At 36.0% G+C, this 24,347-nt stretch overlaps 1 protein-coding gene and 1 non-coding gene across 7 annotated transcripts in view; both read left to right on the top strand.

Moving 5' to 3' along the window:
- The window catches only part of EYA4 (EYA transcriptional coactivator and phosphatase 4), a 254,866-nt gene that overhangs the window by 107,583 nt on the left and 122,936 nt on the right, over positions 1–24,347 (top strand). The window lies entirely within an intron of this gene.
- LOC133102717 (U8 small nucleolar RNA) lies at positions 21,470–21,608 on the top strand. The gene has a single exon (XR_009703065.1). It is a non-coding gene; the product is annotated as a U8 small nucleolar RNA (small nucleolar RNA).

Raw genomic sequence — 24,347 nt, 5'->3', positions numbered from 1 at the left:
ATAGGTTTGCTTGAGGGCACATATTTCATATTATGATAATTATTGTTGTTTGGGGAACAGTAATTATATATAATTATATATTCATATATTTTATTTGGAACAATAATTATGTAAATGTTATATATATTTTACATATGTTTCATTAGGCCCAGTTTACCTAAAGTATTACTAAGTCTTGCTACTACATAATATTTTCCTTTCAATATGGTTTGAATTAAAGCAATTGTTAAAGGTAAAGCAAACCCTCGAGTGAACCCCACTGATAACTTCACAGCTTCTGTTGACTTTTATTTAAGTTCTTACTTCAACACTGCAAAGCTCACTTACCTGAAACTCATTTGATAGTAAGAAACCAAAATGTTCTTACTCAACCCTCTGATCAGAGCCTTCTCTTTAAAGCAGAGGTATCATAATGTACTGGACTTGTAGCAAAGGATCTGAATTTGAATTTCAACTATCAAGTATTATTTTTGTTATCATGAGGAAGTTGCTAAATATATGAATTTTTGATTATTTTCCTCTGTAAAATTGAGATTATAACTATCTCACAGGATCAAATAAGAAAATGAATAGGTGAATCTAAAAAAACTCTCTTTTTTTGGACTGGAAAATGCATCTATAGCATCATACTTTTCCCATACAAAACACAGTGAAAAGGAATCACCCATTTTTTGTTGGGTTTTTCAGATAACCTAGGTTTTACCCATTTAAAGTACCAAACCTTTTTTCTAGTTGAACTATTTTGATTGAGCATTTTTCTAAAAATTATTTCATATGTATTTGTTTGTTAAAATGCATGGCTAGCATTACCTTATATTTACATATTCATCAAGATCATTAGCAAAAATTTGATGAGTGTTATTCTGTACCAGGCACTCTGCTAGGCTCTGTATATAAACTAATGGAAAAACAGACATAAGTCCATTTCTCAGAGTTTGAACTAGTAGGGAGACAGGCATTAGGTAAAAACAAACAAATAAATGCATAAAAATCATGATAAGTGCTAAGAAGGAAAACAAGAAGGCTCTACAAGAAAGAAGAGGGGAGAACTACTTTAGATTGGGTGATCAAGAAAGGTGTCTCTGAGAGAGTGAAATTTAAGCTGGGATCTTAAGGATGAGAGACAGCTAGGCTTACAGAACATGGGAGAAAGCATTCCAGGCCCTGGACACATGGATGGGTAGCCTTGGTAGAAAAAGGGCCTTTTTTGTTTTTCGGAAACTGACAGAAACCCATGGTGGCTGGAACGCAGTGACATGGAGAAGCGTTGTCTGACGTAGATATAGAGTCCTGTACATTTTAGAAAGCACAATATAAAAAATAGCTTATAGCAACCAGTTGAGATATATGGCATTGTTTTTTGTTTGACAAAAACAAACACTGAAGGTTAAGGAGGATGACTTGCCCAAGGTTACCTTGTTAGTAGGTTTGGTGAGAGCACCAGTCTCTGATACCTAGTCCTGAGCTGTTTCTCCTGTGAAAATTTCCTGGCTGAACATTTTCATACTTTCCCAATGGCCAAGGTCATCATTTTGCGGCCAAGGTCATCATTTTGCAGCCAGTTAATGAACGGAAACAATAAAGGGCAGTTGGAGTATGGAAGGCCAGTTGCCCTTATATAAAGGTGTTTTGGATTCTTGCATTTGAATGATTTTGTTTTCTCTGTGTTGGGCTACTCCCCAGTTGATGTCAGCTATTCATTCCCTTTTCTATTTTTGAGGAGCTGCAGACATGAGAATTCGTATAGCTAGTTTCTTAGGCATGTGTATAGTTTCTTAGGCCTGTGTAAAGTAATAGTAAATAGGCTCTGAGTAAGAGCCCATTGGACTGTCTTATTAATATAGTCCATGAACTCAGGTGTGTGCACTTTGATATTATTTCTGACTGTTCAGAAGTCAAGTTTGTTTGTCCTTTGTTTGGGTCTTCTTCTGATGAAGTTTTGAGGGTTCAGTATAGCTGAGGCATTCCTGGTGTTTGGGAATGAAACTGTGTATCTCCCAATATGTTTTGTCTCAATAGTCCAGGCAGTGATGTATAATTATTCTTAATTGTAAAATGGATTTTACTTTGGAAATATTTGCCTATAAAATAAAACACATTCCTCTGTAGCAAAAGGCAGCATGTTTACTGCCCATTATAAAAAAATTGGGTTCCCTAAGCTCAGAGTAGTTTTGCTGTAATGCAGCCCATAGCACATGCAGATGTCATGTCATTCTGTGAGAATTGGAACTCAGCAACGGTCACAAGGAAATGCTGATATTCTGGCTTCTGCTATTGCTATGAGTAATGAGGTCCTTTATCTCTGACCCAGAAGTCTCCTGTATTCTGCCAGCATATGTGAAGTTGTGACACGTTAACTTGTTAGCATGTAAATAAGGTAAAACCTCAGACCCTTCGCATTCTTGGCAGTTTTATCATGAGGATAGGATGCTGAAAAAGACATGGCTTTCTGGAAGAGGAAGGATGAGGAGGATCTCATGGACCAATTGATAGGATTTGATGGAAATTCATGGACAACATTAGTGAACATGTTGACCAACTTGTTTGGTCAGTTTGGGAATAAATGGTTCTCCATTTTATTGTCTTTTAATGAGGATGAATTGGGGAGGTAGTTGTAATCCAAGTACCCGGAAGTAGGTTCAAAGTTATCTGTCTGAAACGTACCCTGGTTGTTGCTAACCCTATTCCAGGCATGGAAAATTCCTTGCCAATCTGGGGGTCAGTGTCAGATCCACCCCACTGTGACAAGTAATACAATGACCCGTCCTGGTCTGAAGGAATGTTCTGACTCTCTCTAAACAACAGTTATAATTTCACACCCTAAGCAGGAGTGGAGGGACATTTGAAACTATTATGGGTAGAAACTAGACAAATGGCTAGAACTTTGACTGGTTCACTTGGAAGATGAAGGTGTGGGGTGTATAATACTTGTTAAGGAAGAATAGCAATAGTTGGTCTGTTTTATGGCTTAGCCCCTCCTGCTGTCTGTCATACAATCTTAGATTTGCTAGGAGACAACAGTGAAAGGTCTTAGAGTTCTTGCAGTGGCTGGGCTGCTGTAAGGGAGCTTTGTCTCTGAAACAAAAAACTTTCATGGAAAACCATAGATGAGGTATTGACTAGTATTTGGGCTCTTATTGCCCTGGAATGCTGACAAAGATGATCTATTGGAAAATGAGAAACTGACCCAAAGAAACTGAGGCAAATTCTTGCAGTTATCCTCTCTGCCTTGGAAAACTCCTGTAATTCTTATGTTGAAACAGGGATAGAATGTTAGAGGTGTTATAATAATAGGGCAGTAAATGCCTTCCATTAAAAAGGATGCCTTAAAACAATCGTTGCTGTGCAGATCAAGCCCTAGTCAACCAAAGGGACAAATGCCGTAGCCACAGCCAGAGTTGTTATGGCTACTAAGTCTCGGGATTCCCCAAGCTGAAATAGATGATGTCAGTGATGGTGATCTTGCTGCCCAATACGGAACATTGCATGGACTGAAGGCATTAGAAGTTCATTTGACTGAGCTCTAAGCCAGCTGCCAATCAAAACTGAAAGTAAACGCGCCTTGTTTACTAGCATGGAGCTGTTCTCTCCCTCTGTGCCCCTAGATCTCTTCCTCCCCCTCTATCCCAAATTCAGCTTCTTTAAGGAGAAAGATGGTTAAGGATGAGGCTGTCTTGGAGGAGGACCAAAAATCTTATACATCCATCCGAATGGTGTGTAAAAAATATGTAATACGCTGGGAAACTCTGGAGAGGGGAGGGACTTCAACTTTTCTGGCCACGTTAGATAGAAGTACTCAATTTTTACCCATCCCATGGAGGAAAGAGGTACCTGAATTTAGCGAATGTGGCTTGAGCAGGATTTACAATGGGGGAAGGAAGCTAACAGATCTTGTGAGTGGGGCGCATTGGTCAGTTCAGTGTATCATTGTTATAGCTTCCACTACTGAATTTTACATGATTATATTGTGAATGCTTATAAAATCCAGAGGGATTCTCCTGATCTGAAAGAGCTGCATATAGAGAAGTGCTAGTACCTTTGGAGCCCCACAATCCTAATGACTTCTTTTGAGCTTCAAGTTTCTATGACTTTGCTGATCGAAGCTTCTGGCAAAAGAGGCAACCTCCACCCAGAGGTACCACTTGGGGTTCTGGACTCATCATATCCCTGACTTTGATACCAGGTACACTCCTTTGAATCAAACTGAATGCTTCAGCTTGATATTCCCATTTTGGAGTGGGTCAACTCATACTCAATGAATAGCAAGGTAGGAAGGGCCCAAGAAGCCTTGGCTGTCAAATGGAAATAGTATAGTGAGGAATGCAGTTGATCTGACACCAACAGAATCTTAACTTCCCATGAAAAAGTGGCAGCTCTCCCTTTGGGGAAAACCTTATCCTCCTGATTCCCAGAAGATTCCCTTAAATACCTGAGCTTGGTTCACTGATGGATTAGCTAAATTGAAACCGAATGGTATATCCACTGGACTGCTATGGTTGTTCAGCCTCACCATCAGCTATGTAGAAAAGTGGATATTGTCTCTGTTTGATGTGCAGAATTCAAGGCAGTTCTCACAGTGTTGGCCAATACTCCATTAATGAATCTTGTTATAGTTATTTTAGCTGGGAAAGTTGCCAATGATTAGTTGTACGGTCTGCCACTTGAAAAACTGCCAACTGGCAGATTAGAAAATCCTTCTTGGGGGCCACAAGCTGTGGACATGGTTAAGCTGTCAGGGCCATTCATGAAGACGCTTATGTAAAGGGCGTGTTCTCTGACGAGCTCCAACTGGAATCAAGCTGGTTCAGCTTGCACCACCCAGATCACCGCCATTGCCACCTAGATTCATTATTGTCCTGGACAGACAGCACAGCCAGGGTCACAGACTGGGCAGGAGCTGAAGCACTCTGTGTTTCTGTTATAGAGATGATTGGCATGGAAGACTGATGACTCCTCTTAATAGTTGACCTGTTTGTCTCTGGGAGGGAAGACATATTTTATAGGGGTCTACCACTGCTGTTTCTAACAGATTGACTGCATTGTACCCCCTCTTGGGACTGTCAGTGGTGCCTCACAGCTGCTGACACTTTTTCAGGTTATGGTTTTGCTGGTCCATTCCAATCAGCCAACTCCAGCCACACTGTTGGGGCCATTGAAATTAATCTAAATAAATCTGACAATGGTGTACCTTCTATCACGGAAGCCAGGGCTGATAGGCAAGGTATTTAGTGGCGGTTTCATGCTCCCTGCCATCCACAAACATTTTGTATTGTTGCACATTGGAACAGCCTCCTTAAAATCAACTCAAAAGATTTATAACTCTGCCTCCCTGATCTTCTGGCCCACATACATTAGTAAAACACTTCGGTTACTGAATCTTACTGGCCCCAGTAAGGGATCATCTCTTGGCTACTTCCTGGGTTATGGTCAAGATGAAAGGTGTGAGAGGTTATATCAAATTTTATATTTTGAAAAATTGGCATATTATCCTGACCATTCCTAGACATGATGAGTCTTTCTTTCCCCTGAAAGCTACCGTAGACAGCCTGTTGGGTAAACCCTCTAGGTGGCAGCCTGGTTAAAGGGGAAGCAGAGGATTCAAACTTACTGTGCTTCAGCCACTTGAATTTTCTTGTTGGATTGAATCATCCTAGATTGTAATGCTATCGATCACTTGACTGAGTAAACTGCTTGCTAGAGTCCCCCTAGAGTGGATCTTGTGGGTCAAAGTAGGGAACATATGGGCCTCTGTACGTTTTCTAAAAACGGCTTTGGCCTCTTGCTCTTGACCTTTCAGGATGAGAGATCTGTGTGTGCCAGTAAAAAATGATTGGAGAAAGGTGAAGTTGTAGTGACTGGAACATGACACATGATTTTGTGGGGACAGAGGAAGAGCAACGACTCTGAGGCTGTGGGTAGAAAACTTTAGGTCTGGGAGGTGCAGTAGTTGGAAGGACATTAATGATTTTTTTGTTTTTCAGAGTCACCTTTAGAATCTTCCCCTTGGAGGAAAATGCTTTAGTGTGGCAGTCCCATCTGTTAGAAGCATCTTCAAGTTAGCTGACTCCTGGCTCTGCTATCCCCCTGCCAGACATCTCTGACATGTTTGGAACACCATTTCCCTTAAATTTACCAACAAGTCTATCATAACAGCAGAAGGTGGCCCAGCTCCACCTCTCATTCAAAAAGCCTCTGAACACCTTTTGATGTCTTCCCCATCATTCCCATAGCTGTTACTCATTCATTTCATAGAGCAAGCTAATGCCACTGGTTAGTGGTATGAGCAAACAGAGATCGAACTGACTAGTTTGCCAAACAAGACTAGGCTCGATCATTGGAGCTGCACTGGGAACCGTCAGGCCCACCAACTGACCTAGAAGCCACATTGGAGGCACCATGTACCTGTGCCTCCCCCACCAATGCCATTCCCACTTGTGGGGTACCATCAAATGTAAAAGCCACTTTCTTTCTGGTGGCTCACTGTGCATCTTGGAACTGTACTTGTCATTTAGATGACTTTTATGTTAGGGTTGACATAAGAGACATTCAAATGTTTAAGGATTATAGATCATATATCATCAAATGTGGAACTCCATCCAAAATGAAGCCACCCTTGGTCACTCGGGAGTTTCATGGAGGGCTATTGACTTATTACTTATGTGTGCCCTGTGGGACATTATCTCTGTCTCCAATTAGAAGAGACTATATAAAATTTGTTCCTGATTTTAGCTGGTGTGATCAGTGACACGAGCTTGGTCCTGGAATGCATTCAGAGAAGACTCAACTCACTGGCCAGCTTGTTGTGGATAACAGAATTGTCCGAGAGTTCCTCTTGTGAGGCACATTGGTATATATAGACCAAGTAGAAAGGTTGATACAGAAACTTAAGGATAAAGCCACCTGGTTGACTTTGATGGTTTCTGAGATTTGTTCCGCTAATTTGGTCTAGTGCTCTGGGGGACATGGTTCTTCAAGTTGGTCTAATCTTGCTGCTTAGATGTGTTTAGATGCAGAGTTTGAGGAAATGGAGGACCCAGTGATTCTGGTTTCTAGATTTATTTATATGGAAAATATGGGACAGTAAAAATAGACTTGGTGAAAAAGAATTATAATAGAACCTAACACTGGACATGTTAAAGTTTGATATGGCTGTGAGATATTTATATAGAGATATAAATTAGGAGAAAGTAAGAGTTTAGGACTTAGAGGATGGATCTTAGGAGGTGATGAAAATTTGGGAATCTACAACATATGGATAGTATTTAAGACATGAAAATAGATGAGAGGGAGTGTGGAATTTGAATGGTTTTGGGCAGATCATGCATTTTGCCAATAGCCTCACCTCCGTTTGACCCACTTCACTCCTTCAAATTACCCACTTGGCTCCTGAATGTATTTGAGTTTGTCAGCCTTATCAGAAAAAGAAGGAAAAAGATTAAACAAACGATGACTATAATTACTGCATTGATTACTAGGTGGTATTTGTTATACAAGGTCATGGACATAATTTGCTAAATGTTTATTTAAAAATAGGCTCTTAGGTTTTGAATTTTATATTTTTTATATTCTAATATAGATACCACATCAGTAACCTGGCTAAGGAGGCTGCTGTAGTTTGCGATGGCTGTTTAATTTTGATTCCATGTGGCCTTTTTCAAACCAGCAATTTGGGAGCTTATTGTACACACAGAAATTTTAAATTGTTTTTCTCTGCCTTCTCCGTGGTTTTTCAGTTGTTGTCAGAATTATATGATTGCACTTTTGGTGTTCTTTTGTCCCCTCATGTTGGCTCTATTTTATCTCTTAATTTCTAATATCCTTCCTAGGGATTTTTCACAAAGCTGTCTTATAATTAATTAGGCAATAATGAAAAGTGGCGGGAAATACTATAAAAGAGCCTGCGGGTATCTTATAACTCTGAAGAGGGTGGGTGCTTGATAGATTACTAGACAGTGTACAAAAGAGGAGATGATGCCACTGAGTGGGGAAGACACGAAGAGCAGGGGGCACAGAAGCAACCAACCTGTGTAAGAGTTTATAGAGGGTGGGTGGTCAAGGATGCACCCCATGAAACTGCAGTAACTGATTTATTTTCTTGATTTAAAAAAATTATGTGATTTCTACTAAACCTTAGAGTTGTCATGATTGAATAAACTTAATCTTGATTTGCATGTTGCTTGGAAAGATACTCCTGCATTTAAGAAATACCAGTGGAGCATGGACACCATGCAAGTCACTGCTGTAATGTACCGGCTGCCAGCCATTCATAATAGCTTCACTTTTATCAGAATGTGGGACAGGCCCTCATTGATAGTACTTACATCACTGAAAGGTAGAATTGAAGGATTAAATAGAGGTTTTGGAGGTCAAGGTGCCATTTTCAGTATTTAAAAAAAATTTTTTTTTTTGAAGTATAGTTGATTTACAATATAGTGTAAGTTTAAGGTGTACAGCACAGTGATTCAGTTATATATATTTTATACATAGTAGTGTGTATATGTCAATCCCAGTATCCTAATTTATCCCTACCCCCCATCCCCCTTTCCCCTTTGGTAACCATAAGTTTGTTTTCTGTGTCTATATTTTATTTATTTATTACTTTGTATTTTAATACACAAGGGAAACCAAACATTTACTCATAATAAGGCTCTCCTGGCTTTTAAAAACATCTAGTACCTTTGATTTTGGCTATTTTATTAACTCATTTGTACCTGGAGTGTATATCATAATAATTAGCAGCATTGATTGACAGCTATAAAGCCTGATTTTAAGCATGGGTAATGAAAGCAATTATAGGTAAATAAAATCTGTTTTGTGGATGGAGTCTTCAAAGTATGTGGTTTGCATTGAAAAAATAAATACTATACCACTGACACTCTGAGGTGGAAACCTTTATTTCACAGGAGGGGAAACAAATGCTCAGAAAGAATGGTTTATCTATTTGTTCCAGGTCACATAATTAATTGGTGGCAGTACACCGGGGCTAGAAGGGCATCCCAACAATCTTTGTCCATAAAATGTTATTAAAAAACCATCAGTGTAATTTTCCTACCTAGTCATAACGGCCTAAAGTAAAAGTTTACATTTACTTTTATGATCCAAGGAACACTTTGATGCCTTAATGTAAGCTGAGATAAAGATTACATTTCTCAGAAAAATTTTATTTATCTGTACTGTTTAAGAGTTGAAACTACAAATGGCATTTCTTTTTTTTTTTGAACATCTTTATTGGAGTATAATTGCTTTACAATGTTGTGTTAGTTTCTGCTGTATAACAGAGTGAATCCGCTGTATGTATACATATATCCCCATATCCCCTCCCCCTTGCATCTCCCTCCCACCCTCCCTATTCCACCCATGGCATTTATTTTCATGTTTATATTTTCCTTATCTCAAAGTTTTCACCACGCGTGGCTCATTGCCCTCCCCCCACTTCCCAACCCACAACTGAGACTGGGAAAGAAAATTACCATACAGCCAACTTTCTTTAATTTATGAATTGATTTTGTCCTCCTCAGGGTTTTGGGTATGGTTTGTTGAGTCTCTGTTGTAATTGGGACAGACATAGATTTTTACTTCCATGAATGTTTCTTGAGCTCTTAAGAGTTTAGAAAATATTGAATAATTTATAATCCCTTTAAAAAGTAGCCAGTTCAGAAGCATATTCTGTTGAACTTAACAACTCTGATGTATACCACAATACTCAAGAAGCTCTAACTACTTAAGATGATTCAGCTGCAAAGAAGACGTTGCTTTTAGTGATCCTAACCATACAAAGGTCAAAGAACTGAATCTGTCAAAAATGGGGTCTCTAAAATAATTAATCAACACATTTTATTAACTCTAATAGACCCAGGCAGCTCTCTGTCAAGCAAGTATTGGAGTGGCATCAAAACCTGGGCTAATGTGTGCTGTGGGTGGGATATGGACCCTTATCCAGTTTCTCAGCAGCAACATCCGTGGCCAATACTGTGGGGAGATAGCGCCGTCTTCAGTTCCTAAGGGCACTGGCGTTTCTTGTAGTGCAGCCCAGACCTGAAATAGGTAATGGCTCTTCACTTAGTGCCACCTCGAAAATGAAAATGACTTCAAGAAACACTTGTGCTACAAATTACTCGGAATGAAGTATTGAATCCTTGGCTGTAGGTCTTTATTTTGAACGCTTTGCCTCACTGTATCAAAGAGTCACACTGTAGAGACCAAGAAAAATGAAAGAAAAAGAAACTATCCCAGAATTACACAGACAAATTGGAGGCAGTAATTCCCATAATGCCTGTAAATGCTAAGTTGAAATATTGTTGGAGGAACTTATGAAATGAGCTTAGCTTTTTTTTTTTTTTTTTTTGAGATCTGTGAGACATATTTAAAAGGGCTAGATGGGGAAAGTTGCATAATATTGTTTTCTCAAAAGAAAACAATTCTTTTTTTAAACCTTTAGAAAAAAGGGGAACCTCAATGCCAGAGACTAGACTTATTTGCATTACCCTTATCTCTTGAATTAAGCTCTTCTTGTTTCCTTTTCATTTCATTAGAACTTAACATATCTCTTCTTTTGAAAACACAAAAGGCTTTATTTTAGAAAATATTTTACATAAAATGATAACCTCTGTGTGAGCATTTCTAATTGTGTTCATCCCTTCCTCTACCTTAAATAAAAATACATTAAAAATGGATGAAATACAAATGCCTGTAATTATCTTTCCATTTTGTCAGCATGCACATATGTATGCCTAGGGAAGAAGAAAATTTTGTGCTTAATGGAGAGATGTAATAATGAAAGTGAAATCTTACAAGCCTTCTGCTTCAACCAAAAACAAAAAAACAAATGAACAAAAAACATAAAGTGTTGGTTGGGACTTTAAATGAATACCAATCCTCATTTAATCCCTATTTAAATGAGTACCAGTTCTTAACTTGCCATGAGGTATTTCTCCTGCAGAAATGTTTCACTTCAAAAGAAACTCAAGTAAAATTTGCTTTTAGAACATTTAATGCAGGGATTTAAACTCTTCGAGTAGCTACACCAATGGGTTATGAAGGTGTCCCCATGACAGCAGGTTGACAGCCTAGGAATCAGGATAAATGCTTTAGATCCCAGTGAAAGACAGGAGCTGTTGATGGGGTGACCTCTGACGACAAGTCATCTTACTATAAACAGAAAGGCGTGGAAAGCCATTGGTCAGAGCCAAGCGTGTTTACTCTCCTGGTCTCCTAGTTAACCTAAATAACTGCACTGCTTCTAGAGCCTGCAGGTTCACGGCAGAGCAAGGTGTTTTTAAGGCTACCTGGATGTTGGTTCGAGACTATAAACCGTGCAGACTGTTCTGTAATCCTTGAACCGGGTTTCATCCTACTCACACTGGAGAGTGGAATTTATTGGCTGTTGAACTTCACACATACACACAAAACTTCCTTCCAAATAAAACTGGAATTAGTTTCAGGTTTTTGGACTTTGAATGAGGTAAGTTGTATTTAGCTTCTGATTGAGGCATTATAATTATTATTGTGTTATGTAGAAAGTCATTTAAGTATAAGCAGTTCTATCTCAGAGAGAAATATTAGGTAAAATAAGTTTGGGTTTTTCTCAGTTTTAGCACAGGATGAGAGAAGAAATATGTACATAAAAATTGAGTGAGTAGGTCATTACAGAGAAAATCCCTAGTCTGCCCATGCTGAAACTTTTAAATACATTTTGTCTTTACTTCATAAAATTCAACCTCTGTAATTACCTTATGTTAATGCTGGGAGAAATGCAGGTGATACATTAATTGATAGTTAATAGATTAGCTTTCATTAGAAAATTTTAATAGTTGACTTTGAGGGGTTTTCCCTTATAATAAGGTGCATGCTGCAGGGTTTTAACAATTAATACCAGCCATTTAAATGAAAGGCTTTTTTTCGATAACTTTTATTTTGAAATTCTGTGCCGAATTTGGATTTTTCATTAGATTTCAAATGTAGTCATCACAATGATGTGTTTTATATTTTTTGTGAGAACAAATATTTCCTTCTATTTATGGAACTTTATTTTTTTCCTAAAACTATGATTGTAAGTTTAATTTTAACTTCTTAACGATACCTTAAGCTTCCAGCTGGTTTTTACCTTCATTTGGATGTGCACTTGAGCACGTGCTTTGATTTAAAACCTTGATGTGCAAGCCTTTGGAATGCTTTGGTTTAAATTACTTAAACATATTTTTTTATCTTTGAATCTCTTTTTATCTTTGAATGAAGAAAGAGTGTGAATTGGTGTTTTGCTGCATCAAGGAACTAAGCTGTGGGTGAATTGTCACAATAATTACAGTATCTTAAAGATTTCTTTCATTCAAGACAACTGAGGAAAGCTTTGCTCTGTTGGTACTGTTTTATTATTCTTGTGAGAAAAACATAATTCTGGAGGAGAAAATGTCTTCTAATTCTAAGTGTCTGATTTACTACCAGAGTTAGATTGTTTAGGGAACCTGTTTGAAGAAGAGGATGAATTATCACAGCCAATGAGTTTTCCAGTTTGGTTTCCAGGGTCTACTGAGCATCAGTTAGCGCTCTCCAGTTTCCTGCTCCTTTCCTTAGCTGCGGTTACTGTTTTCTGGAATCCTGTGTAATTGAATAATGATGTTGCACTACCTTATTTTGCTTTTTGCCTGTTTGTTTGTTCTTTCACCCAACCTTTCCTAAACTAGTAAAATACTACTTATCAAAATAGCAACAAAAGCAAATACTAATAATCATATAATGTGTTGTTATAACTTCTTAGGGAGGGGGAGAGAGGGAGGGAGAGAGGAAGAGAGAGAGAAAGAAAGAGAGAGAGAGGCCAGTTTTTAAAATCTCTACTTTGATTTCTCTCTTTCCTCCTCCAAGTTCTTTATGAGTTACTGTTGTTAGAATTTTTGAAACTGTACGATCTGACTTTTTGAACTCAGCCACCCGCAGAAGGAAGGTCGTTGTGTGTGTCAGGGGCAGTCTCACATTTTGCTTTGGGGAAATACTATAAGCCAATTTCGAAGGTAATGCAGCTGTTGAAGAAATACAAAAGCCAGATGACTTCATAAGTGTGTAGTGAAGAAACCACGATAAATTGTCCTTAGAACCCGCTCTCAGAAAGCCGTTTTAATTGAGGTCAAAGAGGAAGAAATTGTAAGTATATCTCAATTATTTATTAGGTTTACCTAGAATGAGACCTTCACGACAGATAAACCTAATTTATAGTTCCTTTATGCTTTAACCCTTGAGTTTAACCACTGTGGGGGTCTATTTTACATTGAGACTGCAGAGGGTACTTCATTCTTTATGACAGACAAATATTTAGGGTCACAGAAATTTTGAAATTACCTGACTAAATTTCACTTCCATCTAAAGAATCAACTTGTACATTTTAAAAGGCTTGCAATAAATTGCTTAGTTTTTACCTGGAGTTACACAGTTAATGGAACTGTTTTTTCTGACCACAAATTTGTATGTGCGAAATATGTTTCACATGGAACTATTTTGTCTTTTGCCCTTAGCTTACAGGTAATTCAAAATGTTACTGTAATTTGATAGAAAATCTACTCAATCTACTCAAAACATAATTTGTGTTTTTTTAGTGTGTAAATTATGCCACAGACTCTGTGTTTTATTAACTCTGCTAATGAAGAATTTCATTTTAGGATTAAAACCTGAGGAAAGGTGATTTATAAGCTTCTTACAACAATGGTTATGCAAGATGGATTTCATATAAAACTACTTTAGAATAGATTTTGAAACTCAAAATGTTGCTAGAATATCATTTAAAAATCAAATTAAAATGCAGTATGCTACAAATACATTTTTGCTTATTGGGTATAGTTTAATTTTAAAAATAAAGAACATGATGCCAGAACCCCAGGATTTTCTCTTTAAAAGTTGCTATTTTAATGGAAGATCAACAATTTAAAATTTACAAAATTTGAAAATATAGCTGTCCATTTATACTTCTTTTATCAACACGCTGTGCCAGAAATATTTATATCATATGTAAATTCATATTCAGATCAATCTACAGGTATATGTTGTTCAATTTAAAATTGTCTTTAACATTTTATTGTTTACATTCTACCTGTCAATTTGTTTTTAAAGTTAAAGACTTTCTCAGTTTTCCTTACTAGTTATTGTGATACCTTTGGGCACATTAGGAGAGTTTTCAAATATTCATTGAAAAAATTTTTTAAAGTTTACATATATGTATTCAAACCTAAGAGAGGTTTTAACAGAAACTTTTACTAAAATTCAACAATTATGTATTAATAAACCAGATTATCTCTATATTGATTATTGTTCAAATTGAAAAGGTTAGTTATCAATTGTACCTAGTATACAAATGATATCAGGTGCTCTAGAATATGTTGCACAATGACTGATATTTATACTTTAAAACAAATGATAGCTAGTCTACGCCTGTGGCCAAATTCTTTTGAAGTTTCATGATTAAGATGAGCTGAATTAGTTAAGTGGTAGAGGGCTGTGTAGTCTAGGGGCCAGTTGTGCTTGGCAGGTCATGATAAATGGGGAAGTTTTTCTTAACCTTGTGGCCAAAACATTCCAATATCTTAAAAAGGAAAAAGAAAACAAAGATATAAAAAACGTTGTCAAAAACATTAGCAAGATGTCTCTATTTAGGGGAATAGGATCAATTCTTAAGATTATTTTTAAAGCGTTGTTTGTGTGAATTCATAAATCTTCACTTGAATGGAGGGAAATCTAAAGCTAAAGATTTTCATATTTAACCCTGGTGGATTTATTCTTTCCTCGTTCAGTGAGAACGTGTACAGTAGAGTAAGCAATTTGAATCTAACTGCAATGGATTCTACCAAATCAACATTATGCTCATTAAGTATTTAGGTCTTAGTTTAGAATTGCACATTCCATTTTCCTTTTTGTTGTTTTAATATTATCTATCTTGTGACACCCAGAATTGCAAAGATACATGTTCAAAAGTATAAAGAGACCTATACATACATAGGTAGCTATCTCTTATAGTTTATAGTGCACATTTGTGAGAAAAAAAATCATTTTAACACTTATCTGTCATATTTATGCCGAGTATCATGGCAATCTAGTCTCGTTTCCAGGCTTAAGAGGGGACCAACTTCATATGAACTGTAACATGATATGTTAAGGCATCTTATGGTTCCTTTTGTGGCATTTTAAGTACTGTATTACTTTTGATATAGTCCCTGGTGGGTAGTAATGAAAAAACCTACTGTTAGAAAGAGTTTGAAATTTTCCTGAATACTTTATACAGTATATATGGAGTTTATGGCAGGTGACAAAAGACTATGGCATAACTAAGGAGAAAATGTACTCCAGAACTTTAAAAGCTCATGTGGCTTGACATTTGATTTAATACATATATACTGTACGTGAATAATTATGCTTTGTTTCCCTGAGTCGTTACTAAGTTGCTTTTTAAATATTTTCAACCTTGCAATGAACTCTCAAATAATTTGAACCCTATTGTGACAGTTGTAGTTGATGAAGAGTTATAGCCTATAGGATTTTTTACCTTTAAAACATAATTCCTCCCCAGTGTGTAATTTTATATAACCTCCCTCCCCCAAACCTGGGTCCTGGAAGGCTCCTGCGTTAAAGGCCAGAAATCAAGTAAGATCTTGCCATGACAGTCCAATACTAGAGGGGTGAATAATTTCCACTTCAGGTTTTCGGTTGTGGGTTTGTTTTTATTAACCCTCTAATCCTACTATTATGAGCGTCTTATGTGTTCTTTTTTGTTTACAGTTGCAGTTAATAACAGAATATTCAATTGTATCTTTATACTTTGTCTATGAATAGCAGTTAAAGAAGGGTTATGGCAATTTTCCTTTGGACCGGAGTAGATGCAGTAGAGTTCTCACGCACTTTTATAATAAGTAAGTGGTACCTTGGGCTTTTGGAAACCTATACTTGGTGTTGCAGGGAGAAGCTCGAGTAAGCAATGATAAAAACATCGAAGAGGGTTATAATAAGAAAAGGGAGGAGTAAAGAAACTTCCCTAACTCCATGAAAAGAATTTCAGAAATGTGTGAATTATAGAGCCACAAGATTTTTTTTTCTAAGGAAGAATGACACATTATAACAATAGTTCTATTAGATTATTTAGTAATTAGATTTTCACAAAGTCTGTCTCCAAAACTTTAATTTTTTGACAACCATTTGGCAAAATGGTATTTTATTTTTTTGAAAAACCTCTCAAATTTGTATGAGCATATTAAAACAGAGATATCTTTTTTAAAAGTCTGTGTGACAACCTTTGTGTTCCAAAGATTCTTTTTTCAGGCACTGAGTTTTTAGAAGTCAAGAACTGAATTGTAACATACCTAAAAAATGTAAAATAAGTCTCGTTGAGAAATGTGGAGACCTTTTCATAGAAGCCAGTTTAGATAGTGTAAATTTGTATGGGAGAATAGCAGAATAGCAATTCTATGCTGATCTTCTCAACATAAATTATATTTACTTGGCTGCACAAATAATCATAGTTATCACATTAAAGGGTACCTCCTGTGGTAAATTCTGAAGTGGTATTAACTTGCAAATATTATATTTAGAAAATGAACATATATTTTCTTTCACTACTCTAAGTAAATAAACATTAGAATAATTTTCGGCAAAAGCCTCTATTGCAAAAAATACATGTTTACTTGAGTATTCCAAGTGTTATTATTTTGACTCAATTTTAAAATTAATTCATATACCTACTTTTATATTTTCTTAGTTATGTTACTGTGTGCATTCTGAAGTAAAATAGAAGGGGACATCATTTAATTCATATTTATTTAATGCTGTTAATTAGAGAACAGGATGTTCAGGGGGAAGCACATCAAACTCTGAGCTTGGTTCAACTAACTGAAAAATTAAATGTGTTAAAAAGGTCATCTAATGGAGATGTAGGAATTGAGAGGATAATTTACATTTCTAGAATAAAGCTGGAATAATTATAAGAAAAACTTTTAAATTCTGTTAACGTAATTTAAAATTCAAATATGACCAAATTCTAAGTATTAGAAATTATGAAAAAAATGGCACATAACAATTTATACCTCTGTCTCTTTTTTATTACTAAATTAGAACCTAATGGTAACTAAAGTTAGGTACCCATTCTGCTTTATCAGCAATTATTTATAATAATTTATCTAACCCAGTCATAAAATACATTTTATAAAGTGTGTACTAATACAAGACTCTAGGCATTGATACACTACAGTATTTGTATAAATATTATTTACTGAGTCATGCACATTTTGTAGTATTCACACTTGAAATACAATCAAAGCTGACAATTATTGTTAACATTAATTCTGTATCACTTTCTGTATTCCAAAGAGTATTGCATGCAATAACCTACAATATAATTTGTATTGGAGGAACGAACTTTATTTTTGTATCTATATTTTATCCATTGTTTTCCTTAAACAGTAATGCATTCAAATCTATTTTTTATTAGATTCTCTACAGAGTTCAGTGAAGAAATAAAAATTGTCTTACATACCACCCACAAAAATATGTATGAGTTATTCATTACATCAGCAAATTTTCATTTATAAAGTTTTTATCTTGGATTTATAGTTTCAGAATTGATCTTTTATTAACACTGTATAGTACGTTCTAAGGCCTAATTGTTAAAGTTCACTTCAAAACAAAATAAAGTTACGAAAGAGGTCTTTTTAAAATGTCCTCTTCCATTATTCCATCCTTTACGTTTTTTATTTATTTTTTTTGGCTGATTTGGGTCTTCGTTGCTGCATGCGGGCTTTTCTCTCGTTGCAGCGAGCAGGGGCTACTCTTTGTTACAGTGCGCAGGCTTCTCATTGTGGTGGCTTCTCTTGTTGCAGAGCACGGGCTCTAGGCATGCGGGTTTCAGTAGTTGTGGCACGTGGGCTCAGTAGTTGTGGCTCGCAGGCTCTAGAGCACAGGCTCAGTAGTTGTGGTGAACGGGCTTAGTTGCTCTGCAGCATGTGGGATCTTCCCGGACCAGGGCTTGAACCCATGTCCCCTGCATTGGCAGGCGGACTCTTAACCACTGCGCCACCGGGGAAGTCCTACATTTTTTTATTATCGTTAATGTTTCAGGATTTATAAACAGCAAGATTAAGTACAAAATAATTGGGATAATTGGTTCCAGCTTTTTTGGAAGATGGTGGATGGGATAAAAGAAACTGGTTTTTCTTTGCAATTTTTTTTACGAGTTAATTCTGTTTTCCCTCAAAAGATTGTAAGCCTCTCAAAGTACCTAGTGTTATAAAATGTGAAAAATTTTAAGTTGATTTTTATACTTGAATATAATTGTCATAATGCAAAACATTCTAGAGATTATATTTTATACATATATTTTCCAGACATTGGAAATATTCATTATTCTCAATACCAGATCCCACATTCTTTATAATTGTTTAAAAAGTACAATTTATATTACTCATGTACATAACAGCCTAAAATATTTGAAGAGTGAATGGTTTTGTGAAATAAGAACATCAGATTTTTATAAGTGGCTAGCTAATGTAATATTGTTGACCAGTCTTTTCTAACCCCTTATTCTGCTTCATTTTCTCTTGGCAATCGTTGCTGCTGACTTTATATTCATTGCTTATCTGCTTACATTTTTATTTTATAGCTCCTCCACTAGAATGCATGATCCATGCAGGCAGGTTTTTGTTCGTCTAAGTCAGCGCTGTTAACAGAAATACAGTCCAAGCCACTTGTGATCTTAGCTTTGTTAGACAAGTAAAAAGAAGTGATTATAACCCAGTACACCTAAATATCATTTTATTTATGAATATAAAAAATATTGAGATATTTTCCCTTTTTTGCATACTAAGTCTTTGAAATCACATGTGCCTTTTACATTTCCAGCACATCTCAGTTTAGACTTGACCACATTTCAAGTTCTAAATAGCCACAGAGTGGCTAGTGGCTACTTTGCTGGACTGTTCAGGTCTAATTCGTCGCCGTGCCTAGAAGGGCACTTTGTATACCCCAAGGCATTCAGTAAAGGCTTGTTGAACGAGTGGATCCTGATACCTCAGACATATGACAACAGCAAAGACAACAAAATGGACGTTGTTTTATGCATTAGACCGTCTTTGCACTTGTTAGGGTGTTGGTGGTGATGGCGGGCACTAGAGGTATTTGGATAATTTCTTCAAAACTCCATTTCACTTTGCTGATGGACTTTACATGTTACTAGTGCTTGGTTAAAAAAAAAAGGTTACTTCAGTAGTCTAATTTAAAAGATTTATTTGATGGTTAATATATTGCAAGAAGTAACTAGTAGCATCAAAAATTGTTCCACATAATGTTAGTTTCAACTCTTAATTTTAAAACAACCTGATAAAAACAACTGGCAAATCTAGCATCGGAGAGAAAGGCTTGCTGTGGAGCATTCAGTTCTAATTCTGTCCCTGTTAGTGCTAGCTGTGCGACATTGCCAAGTTGTTTAACCTCTCTGAGCTTTGGTTTTCTCATTTGTAGAAGGAGGATTTCATCCATCACTCCCGTCTTCATAGATTAAGTGATATTACATATATATAGTCCAGTACAATGAGTGGAAAAGAATACTTAATAAATGGCAGCAATTATCATTATTATATATATTAAAAATTGAACTTTTAAATATTAAGGTGTTTTGATCTTCATTTTAAAAAGATTAGTTTATAGGTTTATGAATTTTAGTTTTTTAACATTTACTCGTTAAAATGCCCTCGGAGATCAGGATTTAAAATTTACTACATAATTGCTTGCACATTAATCTTTCTAGTTCTCAGCATCATCGTCTGTGAATTGGGATAAAAAGTAGTATCTACCTAAGCATGTGCCTGGCATATGATAAACACTCCAATATTTTAGCTGTTGTTCATTCATTCAAAAATTTCAGTGTTTGATGTTTATATCTTCATTACATACTAATAGTTATTTTCTTGAAATAAACTCTTAATTCTTTTTCATCTTGCTCTGATTTTTGCATGTACTTTTATAACATTAAGTAGGGTTAAAATTCACATTTTTGCCACCAATTAAATGCATTTAACATTACTTGTCTTTTTTCTCTTGGCATATTTTTGGCTCATTTCCTTGTGTGTCTTATGAAAACTAAGATTTGGATTTAAATTATGGGCATGAAATTCTGCCTCGTTTCTTGGCCTGCTTGTTTGAGCTTTATTCAAAACAAATTCAAAACTAAATTAGCAGTCATTAAAGACAAAATTCTACGTATTTTGTAAGAATAGTCTTCCTTTAATAGTGTGTATATTTCAGCAGTCACTGTTTAATGAAGTATTGATCTCTCAAATGGGACAGTGTGTTTAAATTTAGGTAACACTGTCCATTTGGCTTCTAATTCTGTGATCAAGATACTGTGAATATACAAGTTTCTTTACTTAAAATTTTTATTTATTATTTTTTATTGTAGTAGAGTTTATTTACAATGGTGTGCTGATCTCTGATGTACAGCAAAGTGACTCAGTTATACACATATACATTTTTTTATATTCTCGTCCATTATGGTTTATCACAGGATATTGAACATAGTTCCCTGTGCTATACAGTAGGACCTTGTTGGTTATCCATTCTAAATGTAATAGTTTGCATCTACCAACCCCAAACTCCCAGTCCATCCCATTCCCTCCCCCCACCCCCTTGGCAACCACACATCTGTTCTCTATGTCTATGAGTTTGTTTCTGTTTTGTAGATAGGTTCATTTGTGCCATATTTTAGTGATGTAAGTGATATCATATGGTATTTGTCTTTCTTTCTGACTTACTTCACTAAGTATGATAATCTCTAGTTGCATCTATGTTGCTGCAAATGGCATTATTTCATTCTTTTTTATGGCTGAGTAGTATTCCATTGTGTGTGTGCGCGCATGTTTGTGTGTGTATACACACACCACATCTTCCTTATCCATTCATCTGTCAATGGGATAAGTTGTTTCCATGTTTTGGCTATTGTGAACAGTGCTACTATGAACATAGGGGTGCATGTATCTTTCTGAATTATAGTTTCATCTGGGTATATTCCCAGGAGTGGGATTGCTGGATCATATGGTAATTCTATTTTTAGTTTTCTGCAGAACCTCCATACTGTTTTCCATAGTGGCTGTACCAACTTACATTCCCACCAACCGTGTAAAAGGATTCCCTTTTCTCCACACCCTCTCCAGCATTTGTTATTTGTAGACTTTTTTAATGATGGCCATTCTGACTGGTGTGAGGTAGTACCTCATTGTAGCTTTGATTTGCATTTCTCTAATAATTAGTGATGCTGAGCATCTTTTCATGTGCCTACTGGCCATCTGTATGTCTTCTTTGGAGAAATGTCTATTAAGGTCTTCTGCCCATTTTTCGATTGGGTTGTTTGTTTTTTTGTTGTTGTGTTGTATGAGCTGTTTTTATATTTTGGAGATTAAGCCCTTGTCTCTCACATCATTTGCAAATATTTTCTCCCATTCTGTAGGCTGTCTTTTCATCAGGTAGGATAATTCTTACCTGTCCTTCTTTTTGGAAGGCAGAATAGAACATGATGATTGGAGCTTGCATGACTCATGATTAACGTCTCTGCATAATCAGGACTTGCAAAACAAGTTTCTTAATGATCATCTAAATTTTCTCCATCAATTCAGAGGAAAGATAGGGTTTTGAAGTATTTTAAAGAAGTCATAAGTTAACTTTTTTTTTTTTGATCTTTGATATTACCAAAGTTTTTTCAAGGACAGATTAAAAGGTCAGATCATATTCTACTTTATACTTTGTTTCAATCAATAACAATATTCTGTCAATTCTGTCTTAGAAGTATCTATCAGAAACATCCTCTCAACTCTCCCCATGGCTCCTGTCTTAATTCAGGTCTTCACCATCTCTCACCGATGGATTGAATGATTCACTTAGTGAACTAGTATTTGGGAACTCTCTTAATCCATTTGGGCTGCTATAACAAAATACTCCATGTAGTTTATAAACAACCGAAATTTATTTCTCACCATTCTGGAGGCTGGGAAGTGCAAGATGGAGGCTCCAGCATGGTTGTATGTGGTGAGAGCCAACCTCCTGGTTCAGAGCCAGTGACTTTTTCTGTGTCCTCACATGGTAGAAGGGCTAGGGAGCTCTGTGGGGTCTCATTCGTAAGAGCATTAATCCCATTTGTAGAGCCTTCATTTTCATGATCTAAGCACCTCCCAAAGGCCCCACTTCCTAATTCTGGGGGTTGAGGATTGTACATATGAATTCTGAAGGGGTACAAACATTCAGACCATAGCAAGGAGCATCTATTCAAGGCTGGGGATTAGTGATATACAAGATCAATGCCATGTCTGCTTTCATGGAATGTATACTTTCTCTCTTGCTGCATTAGGCTCTTATCTGTCTCTCAGTCCTCAACCTGTCCCCTTCCACACTACCTCCTGCACCATCTCTACCCAGTCTGTTTCTTAAAATCCTTCATTGGTCTTCATTGTCCAAAGATTAAATTCCAAATTCTTTACCATTTATAAGGTCTTCATAGTATGGTTCCTCTGACAAACCCCATGATGTTGAAGTACCTACTTTTTTCCAGATTTTGTCTTTGAAGCCTATGTCCTTTAAGACTTAGTTCAGAAGTCACTTGCCTCTGAACAAGTAGATTGTCCTCTGGACATCGACCTCACTGTATAGACCTCTCCTGTAGTAGTCATGGTATCCTAAATATTATTCTTCCCTCATTCGACCATGAACAAATTAATAAAACCCCTAAAAAGAATTACTTTCAAGAATGCAAAGTTCTAACAATATCTAAAAGAATATCTATATCTACTTCAATCTTTCATCATATTCTTATTAAGCATAAGCTATGAATCTGGGACTGTGCAAACTAGATAGTAAGTAATCAATAGATGTGTTCTCTGGCATTACAATTACTACTTTAAGAATAAATTAAAATAATAACTTTCTGGTTAGTTATTTGGAGAAAGATGTTTTGTAAAGCCATTGGTATTAAAGATTTTTTAAAATCTTTGTTTTCTAAACCATAAGAAGCTTGTCTCATTCTGACTCTTGCTCGGAAGTATCTGTCTAGTTTGCTTGTGTGATCTGGAGCTTCTTTAGTCAGTCCCAAAGTCAAGCTATCATAGTCTTTCAGAAAGTGACATTCACTTTGAGGTGATTTCTACATATTCATTGGGCAGTTCATATAGTTTCTGGTGATGAATCATAGGAAAGAACGAGTGGGAAAGAAGGATTTTATTATCCTGTCCTTCCTTTTTAATTCTTATTTTTCTTGGAATTTTTAATGGACTTTTGTGGGTTTCATAGTGAATTTTATGCTTACATTTTAAGAAAAGTTTTCCTTTTCCCTTTTCTTTTTTTTTAAACTAATTACTCAAAAATATTTCTTCACCCTTCCATCTTTTGGTGCTAAGTTTCATATTAAGAGCATAGAAGATGTTACATAATAGGACAGAGATAATAATTTCTTTGCTAATCAGTTTTATTTTCATACCGTATGAATGTATGCACAGGATGCAAAAAAGAGTATAGTTAATCAAGCAAATACTTGATTTCCCTGATTATAAAATGTCTAGGCTTAGAACTGAAAGCAAAAACATGGATTTTTGAAAGTGTAAGGATCTTTTTTTTTGTATTTGTATTTTTAAGTCAGAAGAGGAAGGAGTTACTTTGTGAGCTGGAAAGACAATGCTGTATCTTTAACATTTAAAACTTACTCTTACGTAATGCCATTTGTATCACAGTTCACACTTATGTAGTATACTCACGGTGTATATTCAGTAGACTTATTCTCACTTCCAAGCTACATATTAGAAGTTAAAGTGCCTTGGATTCTGTAGGTTGCATAAATAGACCATGGCAATGTAAACACCCAGAGTGTATGACAATGGACTTGTTAATGTATACTGTTTATGCTCCATGTTAACTAAGGAATTTTTGAAACGGAATTTACTTCGCATATAATGTACCATTAAGATCATAATAATCAGACATAGTTATCTGTGCTTGAAGTTAAATTGTGAAAGGCAATGGATGTGTGCTTTACCTTATTTTAGAGGATGTATCACACTTTTTTGTCCAGAAATGGAGAGCGTGTCCTAAAAGTAAAAGTTATTTTCATTCTTTACCTTTTGTGGGTTAAAAACCGCAAAGTTGAAATACAGTCTGCAAAGTATACTCTAAATATATATGAGAAGTATGTGAGCAATGCCGAAACTGAATTGATATGCTGAGAAATATATAAAACATACAGCCACTGGATTGAGAAAATGAAAATTAATATATGAATGTTTTAGCTAACACTGTGCTTTGCCCCCAGAACCTGGTGTTTATTATTGTGCGCTTTAGTAGGAGACAGAAGCAGT

The sequence above is a fragment of the Eubalaena glacialis genome, chromosome 12 (assembly GCF_028564815.1).
Source record: "Eubalaena glacialis isolate mEubGla1 chromosome 12, mEubGla1.1.hap2.+ XY, whole genome shotgun sequence".
NCBI classification, from domain to species: domain Eukaryota; kingdom Metazoa; phylum Chordata; class Mammalia; order Artiodactyla; family Balaenidae; genus Eubalaena; species Eubalaena glacialis.
This window is presented reverse-complemented; position numbering and strand designations above follow the sequence as displayed.